Here is a 16,918-nt window from a genome sequence, read left to right as displayed (position 1 = left end):
ACAACCTCAGGGGGTGGTGGTGCTGTGAAGAAATCTCGAGAGATGAAATCCTCCCATGGGATACCCTGCTGGGCCAACTGATGTATGACCACAAGCTTGATCAAACCATAATGATATATGCTCCTGTGTTTCTGTGCTGGGCTCCTTCTTTGCATCAAGGGCACCATCCTCTCAATATTCCAGCACATGAAAAATGGTATGTTCATCATCCGTACCCGTGTGAAATGCATCAACAAGCGGATATGGTACGAATACAAACGTGAAAATCTGCCCTCACAGGGGAAATAGCGAATGATGAGCCTCATCAAGGGAGCATACTCATCCCTCAAAAATCTGAAATGAAATACACCAGTCATGTGCCTCATGTACACAGGTTTAATGTAGGGCTCATACTGAAATCTGTCCAACATTTTGCGCTTGTTCCACTCTTCTCCAACATTGGATATCCCTGTTGCTTGAGCAACAACCTCAGGTGACAATGTAAAATCCACCCCTGCAAGGTTCACATGCTCGTCATGCAAATGCAAAACAAACAAGCGGACCAATTCCCTATGGTGCTGAATTTGAGAAATCCTCTCGCAAAATTCATAACATGATTGATGGCGGAAACATGTGACTGCAAGTGGACAAGCTTGTAAATAGGTCAAAGAGGTGGGCTCCTCTCTCACATGGTGACCACCCTTACCACCCCTGTGAGGCCTCTTTTGTACCTCAACCTCTGGTGTTGACTCACGGTCATCACTTTGCTCATAGCCAGTTTCGGTTTCTGACATGGTTTCAAGAGCAAAGTGGCTGAAATGTACTGCTGCTTCTGCTCAAAAACCTGTTGTTTTAACTGTTGAAATGTTGCTTCAGGGGGACAAATAACACAAGGGAGATGTTAGGGAAGGGAGACTTTTGAGGGAACTGAGGGAAAATATAAGTAAAAGGGGATTTAGGGAAGGAATCATGACATATACAACATCATACAATTATAATTTGCAGGGGTTTTACGGGAAGTAGGGTTTAGGGTTATGTTATTGAATTTTAGGGATAGGGGTAGGGTTTTAGGGCTTTTGGTATTTTTGTTAGGGAGATTAGGTGAAAATGACAAGGGAGATGGTAATGGGATGTGGGGAAAAAATGGGGGTGAAAAGGGATGACCTTGAACAGCAAAAGCAAAACCCTAGCCTTACTTGCACTTTGACATTTGTAAGCAAAATACACATGAACTTCTCATTTCAAAATGATGACATTTAAATGCTCATTCAAGCTTTAGCAAGCAATATACTTTGATGTTTGGAGGCCTACCTGCAACCTTGAAGAGATTTGGGGTCAATTTGAGGTTTGAAGGCAATTTTTCTGTGTGTAAACCCCAACGCGTAGCGCTCGAGTCTTGACGCGTAGCGCGCGCCCAACGCGTAGCGCCTGTGTTACACTAAAAAATGTCACCATGACTATTTGCAGTTAGTATGGCTCCATCCACTGTCATACTATCCTCCTTGGCAAGTCTCATGCCTCTTCTCTTCATGTCAAACTTCAAGAAAGAGACAAAAGTCATTTAAAGTCAATTATCTCTAGTACGCAGTTTCTCTTAGCCTTACCTGCGTGTACGCAACCCAAGTTCACAATACCTGCGTATTTGTACGCTCTGTATGTAAAGGGGTGGGTGCGTACCCCTGTAAAGGTCAAAAGGCACGAGTTTCATCTTAAAAAAGTTACTTGTGGTCATTTCTAGAGTCTTCTAGAAGCTTGTTTGACGTGTATGAAGCGCCTCCAGATGGTTCATGTATCCCTACCAAAGAGGAACTTATCCCATCAAGAGGGGAGCTATCCCATCCAAAGAGGGCTTATCCCATTGATGGTGGACCTGAATAACTTCCTCTAGAGCACTATAAATACAGGCATTGGGCCAAAGGGAGGAGAGGTTGAAAGCTGAACATTCCTAAGGGTAGATGCTGCTGGAAATAGGACTTCCTTGTAGAAGCTTGTGAGGAGAGATTACCATCTTTGCTTGTTCTATTTGGAAGTGGGTGAGTTGATCAGAGTAAAGGAGAACTCTTGTGGACCCTGGGAGGGACTTGCACAACACCAAGGCTCAGGTTGTAATGGTTCCTTTTGTTACCTTTTAATACAAATTAGTCCATTCTTCTCAACAATTTGTTATTTATGAGTTGTTTCATATACTCCTTGGTCTATATGTTAAATATGTTTTATTTTATGTGATATTCAGGTGTTATTTAATCGTTTGATTGTTAGTGAATGCAGGTTTCTAAGGGAAGGAGGAGCTCATCCGGATCAACGAAGCTGGACTACTACAACAGCTTTGGTTTACAGGTAGGATCTAAACACTTGATTTCTCATATTGTAAAAGCATATTTAGAGAAGGATTGCTCTTATTTGTCTTGTTTGTCACTAGAAAGTCTTAGGCTTCTAGGGAGGTCGGTTGTGTCCGCACTAATGACTCATTCCGAGTGACAAAATGGCGACTCCACTGGGGAATCCATGAATGTGTTTGTGTTCTTTTTGATTTTATATTTTGGTTTGAGAAAAATCGCTTGTTTTCTGATTTTTGGCAGTCTAACTGTGTATTTGGGTGGGTTAGCTTAGACTCAAATTAGATTTTTATTTTTCTTAGTTTTGCCAGCAGTACGCAGTCTCTGAGTTAGGCACAGTGCGTACTTGTACGCACTGCTTCTTTGTGCACAGGGCGTACCCGCGCCTGTGTCAACAGATCACCTGCGTACCCCTGTCAAATTTGAGAAAATTTCATTTTTCCTCTTTTTGCTCTTTAGATTTTGTTTTTACTTTGTTTTTACTGCCCAGATCCATTAGTTTACTGTCAAAGATCTTCACCTGAACTTGTCCCGTTAGTGTCGAGGGTTTTGGTGGAATTCATAGGGATTTTGCCTTAGGATTTGATTTTTAACTGGTCCTGTAGTGACTTTGGCGTTAGAGGTTGTCAAACTTTGGATCTCCTTGGTTTTGGTCAGTCCTCTTAGGAGTCGGGCCTGTCATAGAAGTCACCCTTGTGAAAGACCTACCTTTGTGTCTTCTCTTTGCGAATCTCGAAAAGTTTGTTTGTTAAAACCTTGAATTTCATTCTTGAGAAAAAAGAACAAAAAGATTTCGATTTTGTTTTTTTATTAGTTTATGATTCTGCATGAACTGATCCTTAGTTGCATTTTGACTGAGTAAAACATCCGGGAATTATCCTTGAAGGCTTTTGTCCTCATTATTTTTTGCTTTTAGGTAAATTTCTTTTTAATTTGCTTTTGAGTGAATTTGATTTGATTGGCTTAGATTTGTTAAATTTCATTTGATAAATAGTTTTTATATGCTTTATTAATATAGAAAAAACACAAAAAATTCTTTTGGAAAAAGTTTGCTTTGGTAACATTTGTAGTCTTTTGGGAGAAAAAGGAAATTTCGTGAAGTAATTAGTGGTCATGAGTTGTGTGTTTTGAAAAGATAAAGAGATTGTTTCTTTGATTGTCTTTGCCAAGAAAATTGTTTTCTATAAGATTTGCATTTTCCAACTCTCTTAGCTAGGAGATTCATTGAAAAAGAAAAGTAGTGTAAATCATCTTAGGTGCATCTTTGTAGTGGTTGCGAGTCGAGTCTACACACCACCAGTTTCATCTCCACTACCTTTTGTCTTTAAGAAAAACCATCAAATTAACGCTTAAAGTAAAATCAACTTAGTAACTTTTATTTACTAGGGCTCTGAAACACCAATTTAGATCAGGCTAGTGTCTTGGAGTAGGAGAGTAATTAACTCTCCAAGACAACAAAACCAAACAAGTAGCTTATCTTGTGATAGAATAAATCCAATTGTTTCATTTGTACTCTGGGAAAGCTCCTCTTAAAGGAGAAGCACGAGCTCGTGTCCGAACCAGTGAGGGGATCAATCCTCCCTCATTGGGAACGACGCCAGACACGCACGTATTACAAACGGTAAACCTCAGATTAACCATTGTCGAGGAGCCAGGGGTCACTTGTCGGTAAACCTTGGATTATTGTCAAGGAGCCGGCAAGGGGATTGAGCTTGATACTCTGCCCTTGCGTGCTGTCGGAGTGTAGACTGTTCCCCCAGGTGCATTTGTTGCTGTTGGTAACCTTAGTGACCATTATCTTTAGGATTCTACCGAGGTGACGGTGGAGGGAAGATCCCACTGTACCTGGAGCAGACGTCGGCTAGACTCACTTGGATTTTTCGGGGGGTTCACTTCACTCGAGACGGTTAAAGTGGAGGAACTTGTGCCGGTCTATTCATTAAGCAGGTTGCCGGGGTAACTGTTCCACCCGCCACTTCTGTACTGAATCCGGCGATGTTGGGTTTCATCTCCAACTAGCGTTTTTGGTCCGGAAGGCTACTGTTTGTGCTTGGTTTGACGCCCTAGATTCTTTAGGCGTGTGATTCAAATTTGTTTGGTTCTTTAGAGACTTTAGGTGGTTTGTTTTGAGAATTTACTTTGTTTGCGTGTGCAGTAGTTAAAAGTTTTTAACTGTGGCGGAATTACTGAGACAGTCCTGTCGACTTCGGGGCAAGTCTCCTGAGGTTGTTTCTGTGGCCGAATTGTTGAGGAAATCCCGTAGACTTCGGGGTGAGCCTCCTCAAGACGTCCCAAGTCATTACGAAGGTTTAAAGGTCCTTGTAACTCCTAGTGGCAGTAAAGTAGGTTCACCTGAAGAAGGAGAGTCATCATTGGTAGTCCATCCAGATTACCAAGGTCTAGAAACAGGTTATAATCCTGAAGCAGTTGAAGTTTCTGAGCTTGCTGGTAGTTTTTCATCTACTAGTGATATAGGCGAAGAACCTGAAGTATCTGAACCTGTTACTCCAACTTCTAGTGCACCAGATTCACCTAGGGTAGAAAGAGTCATCACCGAAAATCTTCCTGCTGGTTTGGTAGCTATTGAAGAACTTGCTCCAGAGGAAGAATTAGGCGTATCTATCCTTGAAGATCAACCTACTATTGATCTAAGGGAGCGTGAATCTATCTTTTACAGTCCTCCTAGAAGTACTACTTGGTACCTTTCGTTAACCAATTATTTAGACAACTCAGGGATAGGTTTTTCTCCACCTCGTACTCCTTTTCCACCTGGAGGTATTTATACTCCTGTAAATATGTCTGGTCAGTCGTCTGTGTTCACTCAATCTCCTGAATCTTTCTTGCACGGCGGTCCTTCTGTTCCCGCCGGGTATCAGTCACTTTCTGGTACCTTTGCGGGGGCATCTCCTCAACCCATTGATCATGGGTTATTAGCTGGAAACAATGGTAATAAACCGTTGGGTGTAGGGGACATTTATATGATGTCAGGTTCAGTTACCGTTTCTCAACCTCAAGGTGGCCAATTACCGCCTGGGAGGCAGCCTCAATTAACGCCTGGGGGGCAACCTCAAGGTACACAAATTGCGTCTGGGGGGCAACCTCAAGGACAGTATGTACCCATAGTACAATACATGCCTCAAGGTCAACCCCAACCTCAATATGTACCCCAAGGTCAACCTCAGTATCAATATTTACCTCAAGGGTATCAACCTCAAGGGTATCAACCTCAAGGTTATCAACCTCAAGGTCAAGATCAACCTCAGTATCAGTATTTACCCCAAGGTTATCAACCTCAAGGTCAATACTCGAGTCAAGGTTATCAACCACCATAAGGTCAGTCATATGTTCAAGGTATGGGAACTGTGCCTTTCAGTTATCAATCCTATCCTCAATCTGGTTATGGATCTCAGTATCCTCAACCTGTTACGGGTCAATACCACGGAATGATAGTGTGGGATCCATCACAAGGTCAACAGATGTTGCAGCCAAGTATACAGTTGTTACCTCAAACTGGACAACCCGTAGTTTCTGGTTCACCCCAGCAACCGCAACCTGTCCAGTCAAATATTCAAACTTCTGTAACTTCGGTAGTTACTCAACCGCCAATTGCACCTAGTACTCCATCTCAAACGACTGCTGCAACTACCGCAACATCTATCGCACTTACTTCTGGAGTATCGACAGCTCCGGTTTCTACTGTCTCTGCAACCACTCCTCAGACATCTTTACCGTTGTCCGGATCTACGATTCAAACCATGGTCCAGATGCCTGTAGGGCAGCCTGGTTTAAGTACTGTTGTAACAAGTCAACCTCAATTTACCTATCAACAGTACCAGGGATAGTACCAATTCGGTCCTGTTGTCCAACAACCGGTTTACCAGTATCAACCGTATCCTGGGTACACTTATCAACAACCTCAACAACCCCAGTACGGTCCGGTTAATCCTGGTTTTCCAGGAGGATATAATATCCCAAATGCAATTCCTGTTCCAAGTTATCCTGGATATCCTCCTCCTGGGACTGGTCTTGTGACCCAAAGTTTTAGGGATCCTAATCGGCAATTACCGTTTATCGCAACTTTGGATTTACTTGACTTGACGTGCCTAACGAACGATCCAATACAATATCTTCCGTTATGGCCGCCAATGCCAAATAAGTTGCCCAGTGATATACCAAAGTTCGAAGGTAAGTATGGAGAGGATCCATCCAATCACGTGATGACTTACCACCTCTGGTGTGCTTCAAATTCCATTTCGGATGATTCGATCCGCTTACGTCTTTTCCAGCGTACGCTCATTGGTCTCGCGGCCAAGTGGTACATTGAGTTACCACGGGCCTCTTTTTACAATTTCAGCCAGTTAGCTACCTCGTTCCTAACTCATTTTCAGTTGCCGGTCAGATACGATAACGGCACGGAGCTATTAACCTCATTAAAACAGTCGACCTCCACTTATATTTCTGATCATATTCATGAATGGAGACGTCGAAGACGTTTAGTGAAAGTTTTTATCCCAGACCAAATCTTAGCTGAATGGTTTGTAAAATCATTATTACCGAAGATTACTGAAGATGTAGCTAAGGCCGGAGTAGTTACTGAGGAGCAAGTCATTGCTCAAGCCCAGTACCTTGACTTAGTTTATACTCAGTCGGGTACGTTGCACGAGAAGATCCCGGATCTTCCTAAGTCGAATCAAATCGTTGCTGCTCCTTCGGGGTCTCATGCTGCTAATGGCATGATTGGTACGGTGAATACTAAAAGTAAGAAGAAATCCTCAAAGAATTTTTCTCCAATAATAACCTTACCAGACTCCCTGACAGGAGAGTCTTCTCCTGAAATTACCGCCGACATTCACACTGTAGAGACATCTACGGCTAAATCAAAAAACGGTGGTAAGAAGAAAGGTAAGAAGAAGGATAAAGCAGACAAGGCTCCAAAGGAGAAAAAAGAGAAGTCGGAATCTAACGACGAAAAGTGCAAACCTCGCTATCCTTGTTTAATTTGTGAAGAAGATCATTTCACAAGAGATTGCCCTCATCGGGCGGAGGTTGTGAAAATCGTTAAAGGTTCCCCAACTCCTGTTGTTTTAAAAGATCCATTTCCAAAGCAGGAGAGTAAAATGATAGGTTCTTCCTCGAATGCCAGTGAAGAACCCATATTGATGATGTCTCATGTACGGATTGCGACTCGATCACAAGATTATGGTAGTAAAAGTTCTGTTGATGGATCGAAAGAAGCAGAATCTTCTCGTTCAAATCCATCAACCTCAGCTCCCGGTTCCGATCCACTATAGATTGAGAAACCTAACCCAGACTTAGTAATAAAACCGCCCGCCAAGGGTGTACTTCGAAGGTCTGCTTTCAATCCACATGCGAGAGCGGCCCAGAATTACAACATTGTTGAGGATTTAGCTGTTTCACCCTCAACAATGTCGGCTTTAGAAGTGCTGCAATCATGCCCAGCACAGAGAAAATTACTTTTGTCGGCTATAGGAGCTGTTGATGTTCAGGACCCGAATCTGATAATCTTTGATCTAGAAAATAGTACACCACGTCTCCCTCATCAGATGGTTTTCCAGATTCCAGTGATAGTCAAAAACAGGCCAATTCATCGGACTGTAATTGATGAAGGAGCTTCTACGTGTATTATGTCGATTCAGTGTTGGAGATCGCTTGGTTCTCCTTCATTGAACCAATCCCCGACGATTCTTAAGGCCTTTGATGGTCGTGGGTTCCATCCGTTTGGCATTCTACAGGATTTGCCTATAGGTGTTGAAGAAAAACCGTTAGTCTGGATGTGGAGGTGGTTGATGCCCCTCTAGAATACAACCTTCTTCTGGGTCGCAGTTGGTCTTACGCTATGACAGCGGTCGTGTCATCGGTCTTTAGAGTTATAAAGTTTCCACACAATGGTAAGATCGTGACAATAGACAAGCTGGCTTACTTTTCATCCGACCCAGCCTCTTCAGAAAGTATCCAGCATGTCGGTAAAACGACTATCCCTTACAAGGATGTTGGTGTAGGATTAGTTAAAGATTCTGGTTTACTGGGAACTTTTCCTTTCCCTCCAATCAACGCAGACCCTTCATTCGCAACCATTCATATGATTACTTCAGACACTATTATCTATGATGATCCTTGGATTGTCCCATCTAAATCTGAGGTAGACTCATTCGGTAATGCAATGCCTTTGAGTCCATATGAAATTGCTTATGAGGCCGTGCAGTCTTTTTCCGACTCAAGTTCAACCCAATCCGACCAAATGAATGTGGTCCGTGAAGAATCACTTTTCATATCGACCTCAGAACGGATAACGTTTCCTGAAGTTGTGTCATCTGACGAACAACTTCACGAAATCCTAAGTGTAGACGATCTACCATGGGAAGATCTTCATCATAGATCTTCGTTTTTACCTGGGTGATGACTTTGAAAATGATTTTTCATCAATTTTTACAGCTGAATATGTCAAGAACGCTCAGAATCCCATGAAACATCCTGATTCAGAGTTGAATTTGGGAAACATTTCCCAAACTATTGCCATTGACATTTCAGTCAAAACCAGAATTATTGAGAACATTCATATAGGTGCCTCGTGTACAGATGACGAAATTCAAACATACAAGGTCCTATTTCAAGAATTCCGCGACGTGTTTGCCTGGTCCTATGAGGAAATGCCAGGAATTGATCCCTCCATTGTTGTTCATGAAATCAAGACTTACCCGGACGCTAAACCCGTTCGGCAACGTCTGCGTCAAATACACCCTAGGAAAGCGGCTGCGATTAAAGCAGAAGTCGAAAAGCTGTTGAAAGCAGGTTTCATTTATCCGATCCCGTTAACGGATTGGGTATCGAATATTGTTCCGGTTAACAAGAAACAAGGAACAATAAGAATATGCATCGACTATAGAGATATAAATCGTGCTTGTCCAAAAGAGAACTATCCCACGCCCTATATCGATCAAATAATTGATGATTGTGCCGGCAGCGAAATATTTTCCTTTATGGACGGTTTTTACGGTTACAACCAAATCAATATTCTACCTGCCGATCAACCAAAAACGGCTTTCATTTGTCCTTGGGGGACATTTGCTTACTGCAAATTACCTTTTGGACTTAAGAATGCCGGAGCCACTTTCCAACGGGCAATGTCTTATGCATTTCATGACATCAAGCACATTGTGAAACCGTATCTCGATGATTTTCCTGCTCATTCTTTACATCGAGCTGATCACCTTGTCCACTTACGCGCTATTTTTATGAGGTGTCGGCATTATCGAATTTGGTTGAACCCACACAAATGTGTCTTCTGCATAGAAGTGGGACGATTGCTAGGATTTGTCGTTTCAAAAGCCGGTATCCGCGTCGATCCCTCGAAGGTCGAAGCTATCATCAAATTGCCTCCTCCTTCGAGTTTACGCCAACTCCAAAGTTTGCAGGGGAAAGCAAACTTTTTACGTCGATTCATTCCTAACTACACCAAGGTTACAAAGGGTTTCACCCGGTTGTTGAAACAAAACGCTCAATTCTCTTGGGATGAGATAGCTTAGAAGTCTTTTGATGCACTAAAGCACGCGTTGACCCATGCACCGTTGCTGCATCCTCCCAACTACAACCAGGACTACTTTTTGTATCTCGCCGCCTCCCACTCCACCATTGGAATGGTCTTAGTTCAGGAAGACGAATTCGGAACGGAACATGTGATATATTATCTTAGTAGGACATTAAATCCCACTGAGCTAAAATATTCGCATGTGGAGAAATTGGCCCTGGCAGCTGTTCAGGCTGTCCAGCGTTTTCGTCATTACATTCTTCTCCGTAAAACTACAGTGATTTCGGATTGCAACCCTATGATCTATATTCTGACTAAACAATTGCTAGGGGGCAAGTACTCCAAATGGATCGTTATCCTGCAGGAGTTCGATTTGGAGTTTGAGAAGTCCAAGTCTAAGAAATCCTTAGTTTTTGCGGAATTGATGTGTGACTTCCCGCGTGCTGACACAGAAACTGTGGTAGAGGAACCCATTGCGGACGAATCTCTGTTTCTCATCAGCACTTTAAATCCGTGGTATGGGGATATAATCGTCTATCTCCAAACCCAATCCTTTCGGCCCGAAGTTTCAAAGTCAGCACGTTGGAAAATTCGATTCCAGTCCCAACAGTACATAATTATTGGAGATACTCTTTATCATCGTGGGGCGGATTTAGTTTTTCGTCGTTGTTTAACTCATGAAGAGGCAGAAAGGGTTATGAATGACTGCCATTCTGGAGCATGTGGCGGTCATATGTCTGGGTATGCCACAGCTCAGAAGGTGTTGCGTGCTGGCTATTTCTGGCCGTCCATGTTTAAAGATTGTATCATTGCGGTCCAAAAATGCCACAACTGTCAAGTGTTTGATCGCAAGATGCGCGCACCACCTGCTCCTCTCCACCCTATAATTTCCGTTGGTCCTTTTGCTAAATGGGGTATCAATTTTATTACATGTAATCCTCACTCGGCCGGGGGGCATGCGTATATCATCCTTGCGGTTGATTATTTTACTAAGTGGGCCGAGGCGATACCTACATTCGAGGCAGATGGCAAGACAGCTGCGATTTTCGTATTCAATCATATTATTGCTAGGTTTGGTGTCCCACAAGCGATAATCACTGACCATGGGCACCATTTTCGAAACATTATGATGACAGAACTTACAAGCCAGCTTGGTTTACGCCATGATAGTTCTACTCCTTATTATCCCCAAGCGAACGGTTTGGTTGAATCCATCAACAAAGTTCTAGTTATCATGATCCGACGAATCATTGGTATTCATCGGTCGAATTGGCATAACATGTTATTTTCAGCGCTTTGAGCGTACCGAACCTCAGTGAAAACATCAACAGGGTTCACTCCTTTCCAACTAGTTTATGGTTTGGAAGCAGTGTTGCCCATTGAATGCGAAATCCCATCACTTCAAATGGCTATCGAATTACTCCCAGCTACTTCCGAAGAGGAGAAGCGTCTGTTATACTTAGCTAAATTAGATGAGACTCGACGTGACGCTGCTTTGGCAATCAAGACTCATGCGAAAAGGATGAAAGCTCAGTATGATCGCAACGTAACCCCTCGTAATTTTTCGGAAGGAGACCTAGTGCTATTATATGATCAAGCTAACGATAAATTAGGTGCTGGAAAATTCGTTCCCATGTGGCATGGGCCCTACATTGTCAAGCGAAAGCTAGCAAAAGGGGCCTATGAGCTGGTAGATTTTGATGGGGACTCTTTGGATAAGCCCAGAAATGGACTTTACCTAAAGAGGTATTATGCTTAAATGGTGGGTATGGAGATTCAGTTAGTTTAAGTTAGGTTAATTTTTCTTTCTAGCTGGTATGTTTGCTTAGTTTAGACAGTGTGCTTAGCTTAGAGAGTGTGTTTTTCGTCATTATTCTGGCTTATCTTGGTTTTACTCTTGATATTGCAGATGTCGACGCCTCTCCAAACGTACATTGGATTTGCTGATGGTGCTTGTCGTAGTACACGGAATATCTCTTCCGCAGCTTGGGTTATCTATTCGCCCTCTGACGAGTTAGTTTCTATGCATGGGGTGAGCCTCGGTCAAACAACAAACAACATTGCAAAATACAGTGCAGTGATTGAGCTATTATCTGAATCTATTTCATTTGGGATTCGAAGTTTGATAGTGAGGTTAGATTCTGAACTTGTTTTACTACAGCTTAATAGAGTCTATGCCATCAGAAATCCAGTATTATTAAGATTGTTTTTGAGGGTGCGTCTCTTGGAACGTGAATTTGATTACATTGAATATCAGCATATTCCAAGGTCTTTAAATACATTAGCAGATGCAATGGCGTCTCGAATGTTAAATAGACATTTGTAACAATCATAAATGTAAATTTATAAACATTTCATCACACATGTTTAACAAAATAAGCCAGTAATAATGATATATATATAGATAGGAGTGTGTCAAAAAATATACATCGTCTTCGATCATAGGTTGAAAAACACCTTATGATCGGCAAAAATGATAAGTACAAAAAACCAAAAATGTCACATGTGTCTACAAAAGTGACTAGCCAATCACTGGTGGTGCTCTCTATATGAGACCACTGCCCGCGCTACCCTACACAGGAACCTCCTGAAAGGTCCTGGGACTGCGACCACATAGCGTTGAAGTCGGATAGGAATATCGTCTATAGTCGTCTCTGGTATGCCCGCCGTGAGACGCTCTAAGTCCTGTTCCAGCTCGGCTAAGGTCTCTGTGGCCGCATCCTGTGGGGCTGGTGCTGGTGCAACTGGTACTCTTCTCTCAAAAGCCCGGAGATTGGCCGGACGCTGTGGGCCTACATCTGCATTTTGAAAATTTTTGCTGTCAGTTTTGAGACGATATATAAAAAACAAAAAAAATAGATAATTTAAAAACTTGTGAAAAATGAAGTACCTTTGTCGTCCCATTGTTCTCCCTGTGGAAGAACCATGTCCGGATCATTGCGAAAATCTACTCCGGCATAAGGAAAATCCTGAATCGCAAAGACCTGGCTCTCCAACCAGTGAAAGTAACCTGCAGGAAATCGGACAACCCCCGCTCCCTCATCAGGATGTCGGGCCATTACCGAAACCCATCGCGTCAACTTAGGCTCCCGAGGAGGCCCAACTGGAACAGTAAGATGCTGGGGGATCAGCATTGGAACTCTCTCTAGGGCAAAGCTCACAACTAAAGGCCCATATCCAAAGGTCTTCAATTGCCCGTTCTTTGCCCTAGTCAGTTGGCCTTTCATATTGGCCAGCACAGCATCGCACCAGTTGAAAATGGTGCCTCGAAAGCAATCTATAGCCATTCGCATTTGGGAACCAGTGGCTATGTGCAAAGCGGCAGCACCGCAAAGTCTGGTAACTGTAAAGGCAATTACCATAAGTTTAGGTCGGGATATGTATTTGATTTATATCCCCTTATCCTGGATTTGATTGTTGCACCACTCTAGCCGGAGACTAGCAAGGGATTGGCCACCCGGCCTAGTCCCGAATAGAGAGAGTTGCTCGCCCCTGTTAGGCAAGCCAGTGAGAAAATATATGTCGGAGGACTCTATCTCGAGCTGGTGTTCTCCGATGTAAAAACATTGATCCTGAATGTTCCACCTTTCAACCAGCCACTCTAAGAATGGCACCTGGGCCCTCATGCCAGGTATGGCCCAGTACTTGTAGAGACCGCATGCCTTTAAAGCATCAATGGAAGGTTGATGACCTATTGCGGCCAAATCGACATCTTCGTGTTCTCTTTCACACCAATCTAGCATGGTGGGCAATCTACACACCAAAAAACATTGATTAGAATTCATTAAATCAAATTTTGATGGTTAGGTTTTGAGTTTGGGTTTTGAAAATCCGCTTTGCGCGAAGTACGCACCCCGCGTTCAGAAAACAGAGCGTGGGTACGCAACTGTTCTGAAGGTGGGCTGCGTACTCCGACCATTTTCCCATATATGAAAATTTCGGGGTACGCAGGTCGCCCATGGGGCACCTGCGTCCCCCAAAAAGCGGACTCTAAAACCCCAAACCCTCCAAAAAATCAAACTAAAACTTAAAATGGAATTCTAAACGGATGAAATTGAAGAGGAGGATGTTGTGAAATACCTGAAAGAGACGGCGCTCGATTCCGACGATCGGATTCTCCGCAAATTCCACGGGAAGTTTCTTGCCAAAAGCCCTTTTCTCACCCTCAACAGTAAAATGGTAAAAATGACATGGTAAAAAGTCTTTTTATAGGTTTTTTGGATAAATGAATGCTAAGTTTGTTTATTTTTCACCATGAAGGGATATTTTTCAATGTATTTTTGCCCATCTTAAACAGGTATGAGTAATGTGTTGTTTTTGTGCAGGACAAAAGGACTTTAGGGTAAAATCATCATTTTTCACGAACCAAGACATCAGAGTCATCTTTTAAGCCCTTTTCTGACTCCTAAAATATGAAAAGATTGTCGAGCATTTCTTTTACACTCGTTAAAATGGAATTAAAAGACGGTCCTCTTACAGCCCTTTTCTGACTGTAAAAACAAGAAAAGATTGCCGGATTTTTGTCGTTTCAAATTCGATACTGGAAATAAAACAACATGCCTCTGATCGCTTTTTACTTTTCAGGTCAAAGGCATTAATCATGAAAGTACTCCTTGGTCGCAAGATCAAGCGGTTCTCTCAGGTATTATTTTATACTTTTTCGGGCTTGGGAGACACAAATTTACGAAAAAGTTCACCTTGGAGTCTTCTTTAGTTTTTTCAGACTCTCTAAAATTGAAAAACGCCGAGTTTCTCCTACACTGGACTCGTTAAAATTTCACAGTAAAGGACCTGTTCGATTACAAACAGGAACGGACCACTCCTTCTTAGGGTCTGAATCTAAACTAAGTTGGACTCATCCGAAGGATGAGCTTATAATCAAGCATATGTTATCCTCCTCAAGCTTGTAAAAAATAAAGAGGTACTTGCCAGAAATGGTGGGGGAAAAGAGAGAAGAATGAACCTATTTGTTATCCTTTGTTACAGAAGAACCTTATCACCGCTCTTGAACACGACATGTTTCATTCACCTGGGTTGGGAAATCCTTTGCCTTAAAGCTGATAAAACCACTCTGAAAGTCTTCAACCGTTTCTGGGTATTAACTTTGGGTCAATCGTCACCAAGCCATCTGTCGTGTCGTTATGTGTTCAAGAGGTCTCTGCAAATAAACCATTCATATGCAAAATACTTGTCATCCATTTGACCATCCCTGAGTCAGTCCTTACAGCAACATTTCTTCAACTTGAACAATGATTTCGTGTTGTGGGCTTGCCTGCAACGGGTCGCTTTCTATCGACATCAGCACATTATCTAGAAAGATGACTTAGAAATCGTCAGTGCCTTGAAGTCTGCATGCATCAATGGCAGGTTTCTCGCCTTTGACGACAGTTTACATCATTGACTTTCGATCAAAGGATTCCGTGACGTGTTCGACATCAACCCATTCATTCACATTTCATGGATTGTACTGGGTACTTTGAGAACCATTGACATCACTGGTGGTCTCTCTCACACTTGTTAACGGTTTACATCATCGACTGGTAATCAAGTGGTTTCTACCATGTTCGACATCAACTCATTTATTCACATGGATAGAATCGTACCAATTCAGGAAGTAGAGATGAAGACCCTGGATCTAGTTTCCACCATCCAGGCTGCAAGGAGTTTTGTATTCATTATATAATAGACTAATCATAAACAGATGGCTGCGTCCATACTGTGTCTACAAAATTCTACAATTGTGATGTACTGCAAAATCATTCTTGTATCAGAGCAGTAGTTAGATTGTTAGTTAAAGTTTTCAATCTGAGTATAGGAATACCTACCTCAGCGATGATATCATCTTATATATGTATTTTGTGTTGAATATTTGCAGGTTCTGACCGGGCTCTCCGCAAGATACTCCTTGAAATGATAAAGTACTTCACCCTTCCTAGATCATATAAAACCCTAATCTACTACAGGCTTCTCACTTTAGGGGGCAATCTGTTACACTAAAAAATGTCACCATGACTATTTACAGTTAGTATGGCTCCATCCACTGTCATACTATCCTCCTTGGCAAGTCTCATGCCTCTTCTCTTCATGTCAAACTTCAAGAAAGAGAGAAAAGTCATTTAAAGTCAATTATCTCTGGTACGCAGTTTCTCTTAGCCTTACCTGCGTGTACGCAACCCAAGTTCACAATACCTGCGTATTTGTACGCTCTGTATGTAAAGGGGTGGGTGCGTACCCCTGTAAAGGTCAAAAGGCGCGAGTTTCATCTTAAAAAAGTTACTTGTGGTCATTTCTAGAGTCTTCTAGAAGCTTTTTTGATGTGTATGAAGCGCCTCCAGATGGTTCATGTATCCCTACCAAAGAGGAACTTATCCCATCAAGAGGGGAGCTATCCCATCCAAAGAGGGGCTTATCCCATTGATGGTGGACCTGAATAACTTCCTCTAGAGCACTATAAATACAGGCATTGGGCCAAAGGGAGGAGAGGTTGAAAGATGAACATTCCTAAGGGTAGATGCTGCTGGAATTAGGACTTCCTTGTAGAAGCTTGTGAGGAGAGATTACCATCTTTGCTTGTTCTATTTGGAAGTGGGTGAGCTGATCAGAGTAAAGGAGAACTCTTATGGACCCTGGGAGGGACTTGCACAACACCAAGGCTCAGGTTGTAATGGTTCCTTTTGTTACCTTTTAATACAAATTAGTCCATTCTTCTCAACAATTTGTTATTTATGAGTTGTTTCATATACTCCTTGGTCTATATGTTAAATATGTTTTATTTTATGTGATATTCAGGTGCTATTTAATCGTTTGATTGTTATTGAATGCAGGTTTCGAAGGGAAGGAGGAGCTCATCCGGATGAACGAAGCTGGACTACTACAATAGCGTTGGGTTACAGGTAGGATCTAAACACTTGATTTCTCATATTGTAAAAGCATATTTAGAGAAGGATTGCTCTTATTTGTCTTGTTTGTCACTAGAAAGTCTTAGGCTTCTAGGGAGGTCGGTTGTGTCCGCACTAACGACTCATTCCGAGTGACAGCCTGTGTCTTTTTCCCACTG

The sequence above is a fragment of the Pinus tabuliformis genome, chromosome 4_1, assembly GCF_031772625.1.
Source record: "Pinus tabuliformis cultivar Carrire ecotype Pingquan chromosome 4_1, CPIR1, whole genome shotgun sequence".
Classification (NCBI taxonomy): domain Eukaryota; kingdom Viridiplantae; phylum Streptophyta; class Pinopsida; order Pinales; family Pinaceae; genus Pinus; species Pinus tabuliformis.
Note: the sequence above shows the minus strand (reverse complement) of the source record.